The following is a 17,498-nucleotide window of genomic DNA, read 5'->3' on the forward strand; positions in this document are numbered from 1 at the left end:
TTTTTTAGTTCATGTAGTACACAGTCTGGGATGTCATCTGGTCCCATGGATGCTGTATTCTTAGCTTTGGAGAGTGTGGTTTCTAACTGTGTGGCCGTGATTATCAGAATTTGGCAATCTTTTGGTATTGAGATGGGCCCTTTAGGGGGTGTGAGTGGGTGAAGTTGGCACTAAATCGATCTGCCAGGATATTGGCAATATCCTTGGGATCAGTATATTTAATGCCATTCTGTTGCAACTCAGAGTAGATCTGAGCATTGCCATTTAGATTCTTGATATAACTATAGATTGCCTTGTGGTCGTCTTTGGAATCTTTGGCAATTTTATTTTCGTAACTAGCTTTTGAGGATTTTATGAGGGATCTCAGCTTCTTACTGAGGCTGGTGAGGGAGTTTTTTGCATCCTGGGATTTTCCTCTTTTTTTGCAACAGTTGTTCCTATAGTAAGTGTCCAGACTGTTCATCTAACCTAGTGCTTGCTTTAATGTAGTTTGATGGTCTATTGGGTCATTCCCTTAGAAAATATGGAAAAGGAGGGCTGAAAATTTTAGGAGATTCTCTGCATCAGCTTTACCCCTTCAACACATTTTAATTACCTCAGCAGCAGAGGGGCCAAAAACAAAACTGCTATCCAAAGGAGAATTTAAATCATTTTTATCATTCTGGAGGTTCTGAAAATGCAGCAATGCAAACTTCCTCAAAGCTATGCCAATGGCCATAGCCCTTGAAGTATTGAGAGAGTCACATACACACTGTAAATGAGTAGCGACTTCAATAATAGAATAAATTAAATTAAAGCAGATTTTAGTTATAGGCTCATAGGTTGGTACTAGGCTATCGGCCCTAGGGCCTATACAAGCCTAGCAATAACAATTCCCTGGATATTTCTTCCCACAGTGTTTACTTCCCTGGACCCCTGTCTAGCCGGGCGACTGACATGATCCGTGGGGTGAATTTCCCATCTCCCATCCAATCGTCAAGGTTCCTTTTGAAGAGTGCCAAGGAGGTGCTCTGCTTGACATGTATGGTCAGTCTGCTCCAAAGTATGGGGTGTCTCTGGGTCAGGAACCTTATCCCTCCAGCGTGTTATGTTCATTGTGATGACAAGGTTTAGATCCCTGGAGTGTGTGGCTCTGAGGGATTGTGATTTCTTTAAGTGGCGCATGTCCAACAGCTCAGGGTTTGACATGGCCGTGTATGTTAAGCAGAGATATTCTCTGAGTAGACGATATGCCACAGGTATAGCTGGAGTTTTTTTTTTTTTTTAGACGGTTAGCATAGGGCATCTGCTTTAGGCCTGTGATTATTTTAGTGAAGTATTTCTGTGGCCTTTCCAGCTGTTGCAGATGTCTTGTGAGGTGCATACCAAATGGGGCATTGTACTCAATAATGGGTCTAATGAGGGATAATACAGTGGGGACAATGACCTCCTTTTTTCTGGATGAAAAGCCCTTCGTGATGAGGTGCGTCTCATAAAGGATTTCCTGTCTGTTGCGGCAATGTGGTTATCGAAGGTGAGACCACTGTCCACGTGTGTCCCTAATGTTCTCATCACACTTTTGGTGTTTCGTGTACTGCCACCTATGTAGTAATTTATGGGTACATGGTTTTTCCCAAAGGGGATAACTATATATTTCTTGACATTAAGCTTGAGCCCATGGCTGTGGCACCAAGCATCTGTTTCTGTAAGGCCTTTTTGTAGAATATCCACATCATTTGGGGATTCAATAACGGCTCCCAGTTTGCAGTCATCTGCGAACTTTGTTAGCCAGAGTCCCTTAGTGTTGGCCTGTACTTCAGAGAAGTAGATGCCTAAAAAGAGCAGTCCCAGCACTGAACCGTGAGGTACTCCACTTGTCTGGAGCTGGATTTGGAGTCTGCTACTTTTAAAGTTTGGGTTCTGTCAGTAAGCCAGTTGGCAACCCATCGAGTGACGTAAGGATTTATACCCAGCTTAGTAAGTTTATCTGTGATCTCAGAGTGGGAGATGGTGTTGAAGGCCTTGGCGAGGTCCAGATAGGCTGTATGGACCGCCTTACCCTCATCCACAACTCTGGTGACTTATTCAAAGAAGTCAATCAGGTTCAGGAGACAAGATTGGCCCTTCACGAACCCAAACTACGTGGGGTCCAGTGTTTGAAGGTTGCTAATGTCTTTGTTTATAAGTTCCATGATGATGCGTTCCATGCCCTTGCAGATCAGGCTCGTCAGACTGATGGAACAATAGTTCCTGGGATCCAAGGTGGATCTTCCTTGTGGAGTGGGATAACTGTAGCTGTGTGCCACTCAGTGGGCACGAAGCCTAAGGTGAGGCTATGATTACACATGACACTTAGGTGAGGTGCCAGTTCATTTTGTAGTTCATGTAGTACACAAACCGGGATGTCATCTGGTCCCATGGATGCTATATTCTTAGCTTTGGAGAGTGCGGTTTCTACCTGTGTGGCCGTAATTTCTGGAATTTGGCAATCATTTGGTATTGAGGTGGGCCCTTTAGGGGGTGAGAGTGGGGTGAAGTTGGCACTAAATCGCCAGGATATTGGCAATATCCTTGGGATCAGTATATTTAATGCCATTCTGTTGTAGCTCAGAGCAGGTCTGAGCATTGCCATTTAGATTCTTGACATAACTCTAGAATGCCTTGTGGTTGTCTTTGGAATCTTTGGCAATTTTATTTTCGTAACTAGCTTTGGAGGATTTTATGAGGGTTCTCAGCTTCTTACCGAGGCTGGTAAGGGAGTTTTTTGCATCCTGACATTTTCCTCTTTTCTGCAACAGTTTCTTCCTTCTGTTGTATAGTTTGTGACAGGGGACCACCAGATTGGCTTCCTTTTTTTGGAGGAGAGTATCTTGGTTCTATTTGGGATGGCACGATTCATGCACTAGTGCATGTGCTCGTACACTGCCTTAGTGTAGGATTCAGCAATTGAACTTTCAGATCCTGTCTGCATGGTTGTCATGACGTTTGTCACTTCTGACTTGAGTAGCATGAAGTTGGCTTTGGAGAAGTTTTTTACGGAGGTTTCCTTACTGGGGGGTGGGATGTGGATATCAAGGGGAATTTGCTTATGGTCAGACCTGACCAATGAGGAGGTGACCACTGGTGTGGAGCATCTATCTCCCATTTTGGTAATGACCAGGTTTAGGATATTGGAGCCCCTGATGGGACAATGGATTAGTTGATCCAGGGCGTTGGAATTTATGAATTCCAAGAATCGTTGGGAAAAGATGTTGGTACCAAAGTAGTTTTCCCAGTTAATGGCAGGGTAGTTGAAATCACCCAGTATTAGATTGTTTGGTTGTATCTTGATGTTTTCCAGTATGTTTAGAAAGGTGTAGTGAGAATCTTGTGGCATGGTGGGGGATCTGTAGCAATTTGGATTGCAGTCTTACCTAGTGTTTGCACCTGGGGAATTTCAGATGCATTGTGTTGAACAACTAGGCTGGAGGTGTGAGTATCCTTAGTGAATATGGACACTCCTCAACCTTTAGTGTTTCGGTCTTGGTTTGGTGGCCAAAAAGTGTGGTAAGAGTTGTAGCCTGGTATTGCAGGGGTGCTCTCTGGAGCCTTGAACCAGGTCTCAGTTACTGTCTATGAACCTATGAGCAAATGGAAGTGTTTTTCTATCAGGGCTTCTCAGAGGTATTTGGACCCTTTCACAGCACCTATTCCAGTGGTCCTTGAGTTTTTGGCATACATTTTTCAGCAGGGTGCCAGCTCATCTACAGTGAAAGTTCAACTGGCAGACATTTGCAATTTCCATGTAGGTGAGAACATGGCTTCTTTAACTTCCTCCAGACTTTGCAAAACCTTTATTAAAGGTACCTTTCTTTTATGACCCCTGGTTAAAAATCCTACCCCCTCCTTGGGATCTTACCCTAGTTTTACAAGCATTTGGTTGCTCTGCCCTTTGAGCCTGCTGCTTCTGTGGACTTGAATTTTTATCCGGGATCACCGCTTTTTTAGTGGCTGTTACCTCAGCTAGGAGAGTGTCAGAACTCCAAGCATTATCTGTAAAACCTCCATTTATGATTTTTCATAAAGACAGGGTTTCACTTCGTACTAATCCTTCCTTTCTACCTAAAGTGGCCTCAGAAACAAATATCAATCAGTCAATTTACCTGTCTTCTTTCCAAATTTTCAGAACAGGGGTGAATATAAATTGCATTTGTTAGACATGCATAGACAGCTATGTTTCTACGTACACATGAGTAAAGCCCATCACAAGTCTGACCAGTTGTTTGCATCCTTTGCTATGCCCTTTCTGGGCAAACCGGTTTCTAAGGTAACTATTGCCAGGTGGATTTCCCTTTGCACCCTTCAGGTTTACAGAGATGAAGGCATGTCTCTTCCATGTAGGATAAATGCCCATTCTACCAGGTCTATGGCTGTGTCAGCTGCCTTTTGGTCTAGAATGTCTTTGGACAATATTTGTTTGGTGGCTACTTGGTCCTCATCTCACCTTTATTTCTCATAAATTGAACATGGTTTCCAGATGGAGAGCATCCTTTGGCTCTGCGGTGCTCTGAAATATCCTTCCATGAGGGCCACCCAAGGTTTTTGGTAGCTGTGGACTCTATCCCACAGGTTGATGATCAGTTTAAGTTAACTAGTTCAGATAAAGAAGTTTCTGTACTAGGCATAATGTTCCATCTGAGTAGTTAGACTTAATTTGTCATCAGCAGTCCCTCCCTCCTTACCCCTGATCTTCTCTTGGTGATTTCTGCATTGGCATGCGGGAAAGAACACCTTTGCGGCTCTCCCGTTTTTCTTTTGTTTTTGAAGGTTTTTGGATCGGGCTATGTGAGGGGTGTAGCAGTCTCGATCTGAGAGAAGGAAGGAGATGGAGTGGAAGTATGGATAAGGGGAGTAGGTTGGAGCTCGGATCAGATGCTGGTGAAACTGCTGTCTCGGATCCAAAAACCCACAAGTTAATGACAAATGAAGTCTAACTACTCAGATGGAACATTATGGTGAGTACATAACCTCTTTATTTAAGAGATGCTTATCACACACCTGTTCATCCAAACTGCAGGCGTTTCTTAATGTGATAAACATGCACACAACTGTTTCAGTTCTCTGCCTTAACCTGTGTTTTATCTGCTGCATCATGAGTGTTCACAAAGTGTTTAGCTGCAGTTACAACTCATTGCAGGCTACAGGTTATCCACATTTTTCCATATTTAGATGATTTGTTTATCTTTGCAGCATTTTTTTCATAGTGTCCAGAATATCTGTTGGGTGAGGGATCTCTTACACAAGCTGGGATTCCAAGAGAACATTTAGGTCTTCCTTTTTTCAATTTTCATTGAAAATTTTAACAAAACATTAATATATGATTCTTGATGACCCCTCACAGGATTATGTTTCTGGGATGTCAGCTAGACACCACAGAGCTTTTCTTCTGCAGGTTGTGATAGCTGTGCCATGGGGAGTAGGGCAGTGCATGTGCAACATATTCTAACATAGCTAGCTGGAGTTTTGTAAAGAATTGTATGCCATTTGAATATCAAACTGATCTGTACAGATGCTTGTGTTGTGTTAAAAATGCATCAACAGTGGGTCCTGCTGGACAAAAAAATATATACATGTATATCGAACTGTATTACTGTAACTTGTGAAATCTATACATTTTAATAGAGGATGCTGGAAGAGACGGGGTTAAGCTTAGCCCAGATAACCTTAAGAAAAATAGCCTGAAGTTAAATTACTTTGTTTAGGCCAAGAAGATTTTATCTCACAGGCCTGAATGCAGCCAGAGACATAATGTATGTGGAAAGCCTGGGCTGGGATCCTGCTCTATTGTCTTAGTGGTGAAATAATTGCCATCTTGGAGTGTCGGAGAATGGCTTGTTAGTTTCTGCAGGAAGGGTGGAAGTGTTTGAATTGTTTTACAGTTTTCAGATGTAATAAATCTTAGCTAGAGTTCTGTGTGTGTATTGTTACACATCAGTGCCAGATTCTGGCTCAGTCTCTAGTGAAAGGGTAGTGTAGGAACCACAGAGTTAGGTGACTAGATGTAATGTCATTCCATAGCCAACATTGAAATTGTATTTGAATACTAGTGAGAGATGTGAGGAGTTCACTCTGTTTTTGGACCTGGCAAGACACTCCTCCTCTTCCTTCTTCTTTGCTTTAGTAAGTAACTAGGGAACAGTAATTCTCCAGTCAGTTAAAAAATATAGTGATATTAGCTAAATGTTTTTTTTTCTGTATCTGAGTCTTTCCATCTGTTTATTTCCCTGTGATTGAAACTTTGATTATTTTTTATTAAACTTTGTTTATTGTAAATCAGTATTCAGTATTTTCATGTTTTCTTTTTTTATTAATTATATCTATACCTTTAATTGTGGCTTATCTTTTAGAAAATATTTACCCTTTGAGAGCACTTGCATTTATTTAGTGGTGTTGTGGCTCCACATTCTTAAGTCTTGCTGCTTAAACACTTCCATTTGTACAAATATTCATTTTAATAAGTGTAGTGGGGTAACCTGGTGTGATGATAGTTATTGCCAGCCATGCCAGGAGAAGTAGGGCAGTGGATGTATGACTTGTGCCAGCACAGCTAGCTGGAAGTTTGTAAGTATGTAATTTATATAGCAAACTGATTGGTATAGATGCTTGTGCTGAAAATGTATTTGTGAGGTTTGCTTGTGTTAAAATGCATCAACAGTGCACCCTGATGGACTGAAAAAATGTACATGTATTATTGTAACTGAATTATGTATGTAAATGTATTATCTTCCCTATAGACTCCCATCCCAACTTAAATACATTTTGTTTCACTTTTTCCATTGTTCTGTTTAACTATAGCCCTCTTACTATATAAATTTATTTAGGCTCCCAGCTGCCCATACCAAGGCAGTGTCACGAATATCTGCAGTAACATGTTTTATAGCTTAATGGACAAATTTACTACTAAGCCAGCCAATATTTCAGAGCAAATTGATTTGTTTTACTTGCATTTACTTGGAATTTTGCTCTCCCTGCTCCATTCATCCTTTGCTATGCTTAGGCTCACTCCACTCCTCTACCCTACCCCCATTCCCACCCACCCCAGGTTGCTGACCTTTAGTCACCGGTTCTTTCCTTAGAAGACATGGATAGCTTAAGGAACAGCCCTTGTCAGACCATGTTAAATCTAAATTACTGGCTGTACACTTGCACAAAGGCAACTTATTTGGCATCAAGGCTGAGGGAGGTCTTAAAAAGATGGAAGAAAAAGCTAAATCTATGCAGACAGTTAAGGATTTCCTTCAGGTCCAGCCATCAAGGTTCAGCAGGCATTGCCCCTCCAAGCACTGGTCCTTTCCTTGTTCCACCAGGTCACTTCAGCCCAGACCCCAGGGAAGCAGAGCCCCCCCCCCCTAGACAACAGCCACAGGGAATGCAGAGATCAAAACAGTGGCGTTCCTCCACTTCAGAACCAGGGAGATCTAAGCCACCCCCTCATGGTAAGAACTCACAATGACTCTCCTCCCCACCCCCTCCCTTTGCCCACCTACACTTACCCCTAGGGAGAAAACTCTCCATTCACGCAAGTACCTGGGTCACCATTACCAATGATGGCTGGGTCCTCAACATAGTGTCCCAGGGATACAAATTTTCATTCCACACACACCAACCGCAAAAGGGTTCCCAGGTCTACCTCCAAACCAGTGGGCAGAGGCGAAAAAGCAAGTTCTTTCCTTGCTCTCTGAGGGCAATATAGCACGTTCCTGCAGAACAGATAGGCCAAGGTTTCTAATCCAGACTATTTCTGGTACCCAGAAAAGCGATCTGTCCATTCTAAACACCTTCTTGGTGATACCAAAATTCAAAATGCTCACCCTCCAGCAACTGCTACCCATGCTTAACAAGGATGCTTAGCTAGCCACCCTAGACCTAAAAGAGGCCTACCTCCACATCCCTGTCAGGGAATCATGCAGGAAATGTCTACATTTCAGGGTAGGATCCCTGCACTTTCAGTTCTCTGCACTTCCTTTTGGCTTATCTACTGCTCCCAGAGTTTTCACAAAATGTCTGGCTACTGCCATTGCCTTTTGTAGACAAAGGAATATCCAAATTTATCCTTACTTAGATGACTGCCTAATTCAGACAGACAGGAAAAGCTGCTCAAGCACCTGGCTTTTGTGAAGTCCCTACTGACCTGCCTGGGTTACACTATCAATGAAAAGAAATCCAAACTACTATCCACCCAAAGGATTATATTCCTGGAAGCAAGCCTGGAAACAGCATCCCAGATGGCATTCCTTACACCAGAAAATGAAACTTGCCTAACAGCCTACTTCTCTCAACTAGCCACCAAACTGCCAGTTATCTGCAAGGAAAATCCTGCAAGCTCTGGGGTTCATAACATCTTGCATTCTGCTCATTCCATATGCCAGACTGCATATGAGGAAACCTCAGTGGTACTTAAAAAGCCTTTGGTGTCAACACTCTCAAGACCTGGAAACTCTTATACCAATGATATCTTGCCTAAGGAAAGATTTTCTTTGGTGGGCAGTAGCATGCTCCCACAACAAGGGACTACCTTTCTCACCACCCCTTGCCGCCCAGACCCTCACCACAGATGCATCAGACTATGCCTGGGGTGCTCACCTGGACGGCAACTGTTTGCATAGATTTAGCTTTTGTTTAAGACTACCTCTGCCTTAGTGCCAAGTAAGTTGTCTTTGTGCAAGGGTGCATCCAATAATTTAGATTTAACATAGTTTGGGAAGGGCTGTTCCTTAAGCTGTGCATGTCTTTTAAGGGCAGAACCGATGACTGCTGCCCTGCAAGAAGCTTCTAGGGCGTCAAATCCACAGTGTAAGGTACGCTTAGTCACTTGACTTGCAGAATGCATAAACTCTTGTAACTCTCTAGATTCTGCACGAGCAGGAAAGAGGAAGACACTTTTTGTTTGAGGAGTTCCATGGTATGTGCTGAAATTTCAGCATATGGAACTGGCAGTTTAATGCTCTGATAGCAAGAGTAGCTGAGGTGTATACTTTTTTACCCCATCTGTCTAATGCTCGGGAATCCCTATCTGAGTGGGTGGTAAATAAGCAGCCCTTTCAAGTCTCAAACCCAAGATCCTGCACACTATAGCCAAAGTGATTTTACCACTAAGCCATTTCAGATGTGATTGCAACAGTGAATACACTCTAACATCTACATTTATGGTAAGTGTACACAACTGTACTTTCTATAGAGTGCTTGATCAGAAATTCTTGGTTAAGGGTCACCAGGTAGACCCTGCAGTAATTGCTGTCTCACCTGACAAGCAATCCAGACTGATTCCTTCAGCATCTCTTCTGCCCACTGATAGCAAAAGCATGGACAGGATTGGGAAAAAAGTGTACACCTCCACCCTGGTCTTCGGAGCTATCATTTACCAAACACACATGGTAAAATATGCCTTGGACCTAGTTTCACAAGCCTGCAATCTCTTGGCTGCCACCCCAGACTGCCCTACCAAATCTGAGATAGCATCTAGACTGTCACTGGCGTCTCAGGTACCCAGACATTCTATTAGATGCAGTTATGATGCTGCAGAGGCCTCTGCGTGGTCAGCAGCTTCTGCTTCAGTTCTCAGATTCTGCAGGAGAAAAGTAAGGAGCTGCAGGACATCAAACATTTTCTTGTTTCTCCTATTCCTAAGTATTGCAGGAATTATCCTGCAAAAACCTCTTCTGTCAGGAGTACTCCTTCCTTCACCCCACCACACCACCATCAGGCAAAGGAGAGGAACCAGGAGGCAAACCTACTTCAGACCTGCCTTTTCTGAACCTACTCCAAGGCAGCCTTTTCAGGATAGAAGTGCACCCAACAATGCATGACTGCCTTGCCCATCAACCTTTGTCAGCCCTCCCACCGCACTGGCATCCCCTTTTGGAAACAAATCACATCAGACCAATGGGTACTGTCCATCATTCAAAATAGATACTTCTTTTCTTGGAAGGAAAAACCCATCCCAGGACCCATCCCCTTTCCACCCAAAAATCAAATTCACCTCTTTCCTCCCATTCTGCTAGACCTCCAAAGATTAGGAGCAATGGAACCTGTCCCTCCAAGGCAGGAAGGAAGAGGATTTTACTCAAGACTTTCTGGTCCCCAAAAAAAGATGGACATTGGAGACCAATACTAGATCTATCCTTCCTAAACCAATTCCAAAAAGTACCATCTTTCAGAATGCTATCCCTTCAAACTCTTCTCCCTTTAATACCAGCCCAGGTTTACATGGCCACACTAGATGAAAAGGAGGCATATCTCCATATTCCCATAAAACAAAAATTCTTATGTTTTACTAGACCCTGCTCTCATTTTCAGTTTACAGCCTTGCCCTTTGGTTTGTCTACTGCACCCAGGGTCTTCACAAAATGCCTAGCCTCAGCCATTACCTATTGCAGGGAAAATGTGTCCAAATCTATCCCTACCCTAGGCTACATTCTCCTTCTAGCAGAAACAGAAGATCTCCTCCAAAATCATCTCAGGTTCCCCCCCTCCCTTCTACAAAATGTGGGATGTTATGTAGTCCAATCTCACCTACATTCTTACCCGTGGGTTCGGAGCCGAATGTCTGCTCCGACTCTGCCATACTTTAGCTCGAAGTCTTTCAATTGGCTGTGCTAAGATGGTATCCCATGCTGCACTGCTCTCTATCCCCAGATCTCGTTTGCCGCTCGTGTAGCTAGGACGTGGTCTCGCTCTTGGCTGTGGCTAAGTATTCTTTTCGTCTTTATAGCAGAGAAGTTTTTGCAAAAAAAAAAAAAAAAAGCTATTTTCATAGCTGTTTGTGTGTTCTTTGAGTGTTTTTGTGGAAAAGTTGTTTTTTCTTGTCTTAGCATGTTTCTTGTGGTATCCCACTAGCTGTTTCCAACGGGCTAGGCCCGTTTCAGTTAGAGGACCTAGTCTGTCCCCTCGCTTACCTTTGTGTGCTAACTTACCTTCCCTTGGGCTAAGACCGTTTAATTTAGAGGAACTAGTCCTCCCTCTTGACCTTGTGTTCTAGGACCGTTTAAGTTAGAGGTCTTTGTGGTGTACTGTCTGTTTGTTCTGTTCCCGCGCTTATGGCTGATTGACCGTTGGTCTGGTTGTTGGGTTAGTGACTCAGTTTTTGTAGTGACTATGTCTAAAGATATTAAGGAGCATAAGCCCTCGGGCTTTAAGAAGTGCATGAAGTGCAGTTATAAGATGTCTATCACTGATGGACACACTGTGTGTACTGTCTGGGAGCGATTCACCTCCAGGAATCATGTACTTTTTGTCATGCTTTCAACCTGCGTGTTCTTCAGGAAAGGAAGAACAAACTGATTTTGAAGGGACTTATGAAACCCTCCTTCGAGGAGGGTTTGAAGAGTGCTTCCAGCTTTGTCTTCTCCATTTAAAGCTAAATCTTCTAAGGCTAAAAAGCGATCCCCGGCTCCATCAGTATCCTCGGAGCTGCTGGAGAAAACAGCTAAATCTTCGATGACATCCTCGGGGCCACAGGAAGTGTCCATTTCTATGGAACCTGCTTTGGCTCCTATTCTCTCGGAGCTGGTCGCCTAGCATTAGGCCGGTATCTCTTCCTCGCAGATCTCCTTCCCTATCCTCTAAATCCTCCAGGACCTTATCAGATGTGGATGTCGATAGAGTGGTGCAGAGACTTTTCCAGTCACCGGTACTGGCTAAATTGTTTTCGGCTCCAAGCCAGTCGGCTCCAGAGCCGATCCCTCTACCTGCGTCGATACTTCCTCCGAGCGCATCTCGGCTTTCAGAGCCAGAGTTCTCGGCTCTGTTTGATGTCCCTAGGTCAGTTCTGACAGCCCCTCCTAGCTTATCGGTTCCGATGTCAGCTCCGACTCCATCGACACCGTCCACGGGGTTCAGGACTCAGGATTCCTCGATCGGAACCGAGGGGGAGGCTTCAGGACACCTCTCAGCTCCTAGTCTCCCTCTTGGTGCTTCGGCATGGGGAAGCCTGACTCCTGTCTCGGCTTCGGACCTGGTCCCTTCTGATCCGAGGTCTTCCATGGCTGGTCGATCTTCGGACCCGGGGGGACCAGCTTTCGAGTCCATGTGGAGCGCGCTGGCCAGGTAGTCAGTGGCATTATACGGTTCGGTCACTCTGTTCCCTACAGCACTGGTGCTGGTCTCTGATCGCCCTCTATCTCTTGACAGAGGAGCCTCAAGGCCTCAGGATATCCCCACGAGTGGTTCCCATATCTCTGAGGGCCCCTCAGAGTTTTTGCCTGAGGAGCCACCCAGAAAGAGAATGTTCAAGAGGAAGCACATAGATTCCCAAGATGAGTCTCTCATGTCAGACACCGACCTTGAGAAATCGGAGGGGTCCCCTAAGTCATCCTCTGAGGATGTTTCTTTCTCTGACATCCTAGAGATTTTGAAGCAAAGAGGTGACTGGCCATCCAAAGCCCCCTCCGAAGAGGAGTCAGTGTTCCTGAAGGCCTTTGGTGCTCAGCCGTCTGCCTCCTGGGTGTCTCCCACCCTTCGAGCTTCTGGATCTGGTTTGTCGAAGGGTGTGGGAAACCCCTGATTCTGTGGAACCAGTCCCCAGGAGACCCAATAAATTTTTGTCTGTCCCTTCTGATAAGGAATTTCTATCCAAGGGAGTCCCTGTGGATGCCATGGTGGTGGCAGCGGCCACCAAGAAGGAATTGGCTGAGACTTCTTCCACCGTCCATCCCCCTAACAAGGAGTCTAGGACCATGGACCGGTACGGGAAGTGTATGTTTTCTTCAGCGGCCTTTACTTTTGCGGTCACTGAATTACATATCACACTTTACATGGCTCCAGAGAGATCTCCTAAAGGAGCTTGGAGATACTCTAAGGGGTAACGTTTCTGAGGCAGAGGCTCAGAAAGTCAATGCTGAGATGTCTACCCTCAATTCTATTGAGAACTCCTCCATGAGGCTGATCTTTCACGCAGCCGAGGGAGCGAGTAGGGGGCAGCAAGTTCAGGAGTCGCTCTTAGGAGACATGCCTGGATGCGCCTTTGTCATTTCGCGGAGGTCTTCAAGTCTGAATTCACCAACGCCCCATTTGATGGTTCCTCTTTGTTCAGAACCAAGGTGAAAGACACACTCACTAGGTGCGAGCAAGAGGAAAAAACTGTCTGCTGTAGGAGTCCATTTTTCCTCTCCCTCTATGCCTTATCCCAAGGCCCAGAGGAGTGGGAAAATGTGGTTCAAGAAATGAGAGGTTTTTTCCCCGATGCACAAGGTGAGTCACCCTCCAGAGGCAGGGGAGGGGGTGGTTATTCAGGTAGGCACTGCACTAGGGGCGGAGGAGGCCCTTGTAACTCAGGAGACCGCGATTCCTTTCATTGTTCTCCCTACCACCACTCCTGATGGGAGGCCCGACTGTGCGTTTCCGGAGCCAGTCGGGGGTCGCATCTCACTATACCCGGAGGCCTGGCAAGGTATTACCCAGGACCAGTGGGTTCTACGAATAATTTCCGGAGGATATATCATTCCCTTCTCGTCAACTCCCCCTCCAATCAAGAAAATCCCAGATGTTCCACCCAATCAAAGGGATTCTGCAGCTTCAGAGGTTTCAAAGCTGCTAGAAAAAGGAGCCATCCAACATGTCCCCTGAGACCAGATCGGATTAGGGACTTACTCCAGATTCTTTTTGGTGCCAAAAAGGACGGGACCTGAGACCCATTTTGGATCTCAGCCGATTGAATACCCATGTGAAAAAGTCCAAGTTCCGAATGGTCACGTTACAATCTATTCTCCCATTGTTGGGAAAAGAAGTGTGGATGTCCTCCATTGACCTCAAGGATGCTTACTACCTCATAAAGATGGACAGGGTATCCAGACTACTCTTCCAGCCGGGAGCCAGCCACTTTCAGTTTCGAGTCCTGCCCTTTGGTCTCACCACAACCCCCCAGGGTGTTTACCAAATGCATGGCAGTGGTGACTGCTCACTTGAGACGTCAGGGATTCCAAGTGTTTCCATACCTGGACGACTGGCTCCTTACTGCCACCACCAGGCATCTGCTACTTCAGACCAGAGACGCCACTATCAACCTATGTCAACAGTTGGGCATCACCTTGAACTGGGAAAAATCTGCCTTGTTGCCCTCGCAGCGTGTCACCTTTATAGGCACCGAATTAGACACCGTGCTCATGCGGGCGGTTTTACCACAGGAAAGAATCAGAATTTTACAACAACAGATTACACCTTGCTCCCTCTGAGGAGAGTGAAGGCAAGATTGGTCCTCCAATTGTTGGGGACGATGCCTGCTATAATTGTTAGTTCCCCTGGCAAGGTTATATATGAGGCTCCTTCAGTGGCTACTCTTCGCCCAGTGGTCTCTTCAATGTCTTCCACTTTCTCACCCTATTCTGCTCACAGATAGGTGCAGACAGGATCTTAGTTGGTAGCTTCACACTGACAACCTCAATGCGGGAAAACCCTTCATTCCTTCGCCTCCGGTTGCCATGGTGACCCCAGATGCCTCCCAGATAGGGTGGGGGGGCATTATCTAGGCAGGACAGTCCAAGGCACGTGGCAAGAGCATGAGATGCATCTGCATATCAATGTCCTGGAGATGAGAGCAGTGCTACTAGTGTTGCAAGCACTTAAGAGCTTTCTTCCTCTTGGGACTGTTGCAGTTCACTCAGACAATATGTCGGTGGTATGGTATCTGAACAAGCAGGGAAGGAACCAAGTCACATCCCCTTTGCAGAGAGGCCATGCGTGTGTGGCAGTGTCTTCCCAAAGTTTTCTGGTAGCAACGCACATTCTGGGGAAGTCCAGTGTGATCGCAGATGGGCTTAAGCAGAGCTATTCTGATGCCTCATGAGTGGTCCCTGAACTGTCAAGTTGCGGAGCAGATTTTCCGCAGCTGGGGTCAGCCTTGCTGTGACCTTTTTGTCAGCCCCCTCAGTGCCAAATGCAGCAGCTACTTCACCCTCATCTCCCCTCAGGGGGAGTCTCCCAGGGACACTCTAGTCCACGATTGGCCCTCCAGTCTACTATATGCCTTTCCTCCGGTTCCTTTGCTGTCAAAGGTTATTCAGAAAGCACAATCCTTGTGAAGCAAAATGATTCTGATTGCTCCACACTGGCCTCGTCAAATTTGGTTCCCCTTTCTCCATCTGTATCTCATGGACGCTCCTTGGATTCTGGACCCACAACCAGACTTACTGACTCATATGTCAGGGCAGCTCCATCCCTCTCTCCAGACCCTCTGGTTGACAGCTTGGCTACTCCACTCCCGTCATTAGTTAGGCTTCACCATTTTTCGCCGGATGTGGTTCATATTCTAGCTTCTTCTCATAAGCCTTCAACCAGGAAGATTTATTACAGCAAATGGAAGAGATTTTCCATCTGGGCGCATGCCAAACAGATTGACCCTTGCACAGCTCCAATCTCGTCAGTATTGGATTCCTCTCTATGCTTTTCAACCAGGAATCAACTGCCGCAACCATTAAAGTCCAGTTGGCGGCGATTTCTACTTTTCACGTCGCAGACGAACCTAGTCTAATGGCACATAGACTTTGTAAGGCTTTCATGAAAGGCACTATGTTGCTTCGTCCTCCTGTCTCTGAACCTGTTAGTCTATGCTCTTTAACCAGGGTTTAGCAGCCGCAACCATTAAAGTCCAATTGGCGGTGATTTCTACCTTTCATGTTGCAGACGAACTTATCCTGATGGCACATAGACTCTGTAAGGCTTTCCTGAAGGGCACTTTGTTACTTCGTCCTCCGGTATCGGAACCTATTATGCCTTGGGACTTAAATTTTGTTCTGCAGGGTCTTACTTCACCCCCCCCCTTTGAGCCTGCAGCCACTTGTGATTTAAAATTCTTAACTTGGAAGACTGTCTTTTTGGTAGCCATCACGTCAGCCAGACGTGTTTCCGAGCTTCAAGCCTTATCAATTAAACCACCTTATTTGATTTTTCATAAGGACAGGGTTTCTGTCGGACCGAATCCTTCCTTTCTTCCCAAAGTAGCGTCAGTTAGTAACCTTAACCGATCCATTGAATTACCAGTGTTTTTTCTTCAGTTCTCGAACAAGGCAGAATTCAAATTGCATCGGGGTGGCCACGGTGGTGCAGCGGTTAGCGTTGTTGCCTCACAGCAAGAGGTTCTCTGGTTCGATTCTCAGCTGGGGTGCCTTCTGTGTGGAGTCTGCATGTCCTCCCTGAGGTCACGTGGGTTTCCTCCGGGTGCTCCGGTTTCCTCCCACATCCCAAAGACATGCTGTAGGTGGATTGGACACTCTAAATTGGCCCTAGGTTTGAGTGTGTGCGTGTGTGTGCCTTCTGTGAAAAGTTGGGCGCCGGGCTGGCAACTCGACACCATAAAACTCCACTGCCAATCATGAGCGGATAGATGATCCGCTGTGGCGACCCCTAACCGGGAAAAGCCGAAAGAAGAAGGATGTGCACAGACCATTACGGTTTTATTTCCAAAGAACGAAGGACCTCAGAAAATCTGATCAATTTGTTTCATTTTCATTAAACAGAATTGGGTCTCCTGTTTCCAAAGTCACATTGTCTAGGTGGATTTCCAGTTGTATTTCTTTCATTTATACTTCAGGGGGAAGAGATTTACTGTTCCGAGTGAAGGCTCACTCTACCCGGTCTGTATCTACAGCTTTTCAGGTCAGATTGTCTGTGGATCATATTTGTGCTGTGGCTACTTGGGCATCTCCTCACACCTTTGTTTCTCATTACAAGTTAAATGTGGTATCTAGAGGCAGGTCTTCCTTTGGTTCCACAGTGCTCAGGAGTATATTCCACTGAGCCTCCCAGGATTTAGGTGCTGGGGACACTGTTCCACGGGTAAGAATGTAGGCGAGATTGGACTGCATAATATCAAGAAGTGATGTACTCACCCTAACGTTCGATGTATGTAGTCCATCTCGCTGCACATACTTACTTACCCCCCCCCCCACCTTCCCCCCATCCTGGAGGATGTAGAGTTTAGGCCTGGTTTCAGAATTCCCTTCATTCTTGGTTTGTTCTTCCTTCTTTAGGTGTTATGCATGGAGAGTGAGTGCTGGTGCTCGCATTAAACTATATCTGGGGATAGAGAGCTGTGCAGCATGGGATACCATCTTAGCCCAGCCAATTGAAAGACTTCGAGCTAATGTATGGCCGAGTCAGAGCCGACATTCGTCTCCGAATCCATGGGTAAGAATGTGATACGAGATGGACTACATGCATCGAACGTTATGGTGAGTACATAATTTCTTGTTTCACCATCAACTTAAACAAATCCTCCTTACTCCCACAGCAAGACAAAATCATTCTTGTCTGCAGGATCAGGACAGACCTAATGTGGGCTTTCCTACCCCAGGACAAAGTCCTGTCCCTCTCCAGTCACTTCCAAAATCCTTTAACTCCCCAGATATCTGCAAGGCAATTCCTGCAACTCCTGGGGCTGATGGCAGCCACCATTCCTTTGCTTCCTATAGCAAGAATGCACATGTGGTAGTTCCAGTTGTACCTGAAAAACGTGTGGTCACAACACCAACACTCCTAGAGCAACTAAT

The 17,498-nt window shown here is 45.5% G+C and overlaps 1 protein-coding gene across 1 annotated transcript in view; it reads left to right on the forward strand.

Annotated features, from left to right (window-relative positions):
- Nucleotides 1-17,498, forward strand: part of CDC27 (cell division cycle 27) — a 2,763,676-nt gene that overhangs the window by 987,031 nt on the left and 1,759,147 nt on the right. The window lies entirely within an intron of this gene.

This window comes from Protopterus annectens, chromosome 13.part0 (genome assembly GCF_019279795.1).
Source record: "Protopterus annectens isolate FY-2018-M chromosome 13.part0, PAN1.0, whole genome shotgun sequence".
Taxonomy (NCBI): Eukaryota; Metazoa; Chordata; order Ceratodontiformes; family Protopteridae; genus Protopterus; species Protopterus annectens.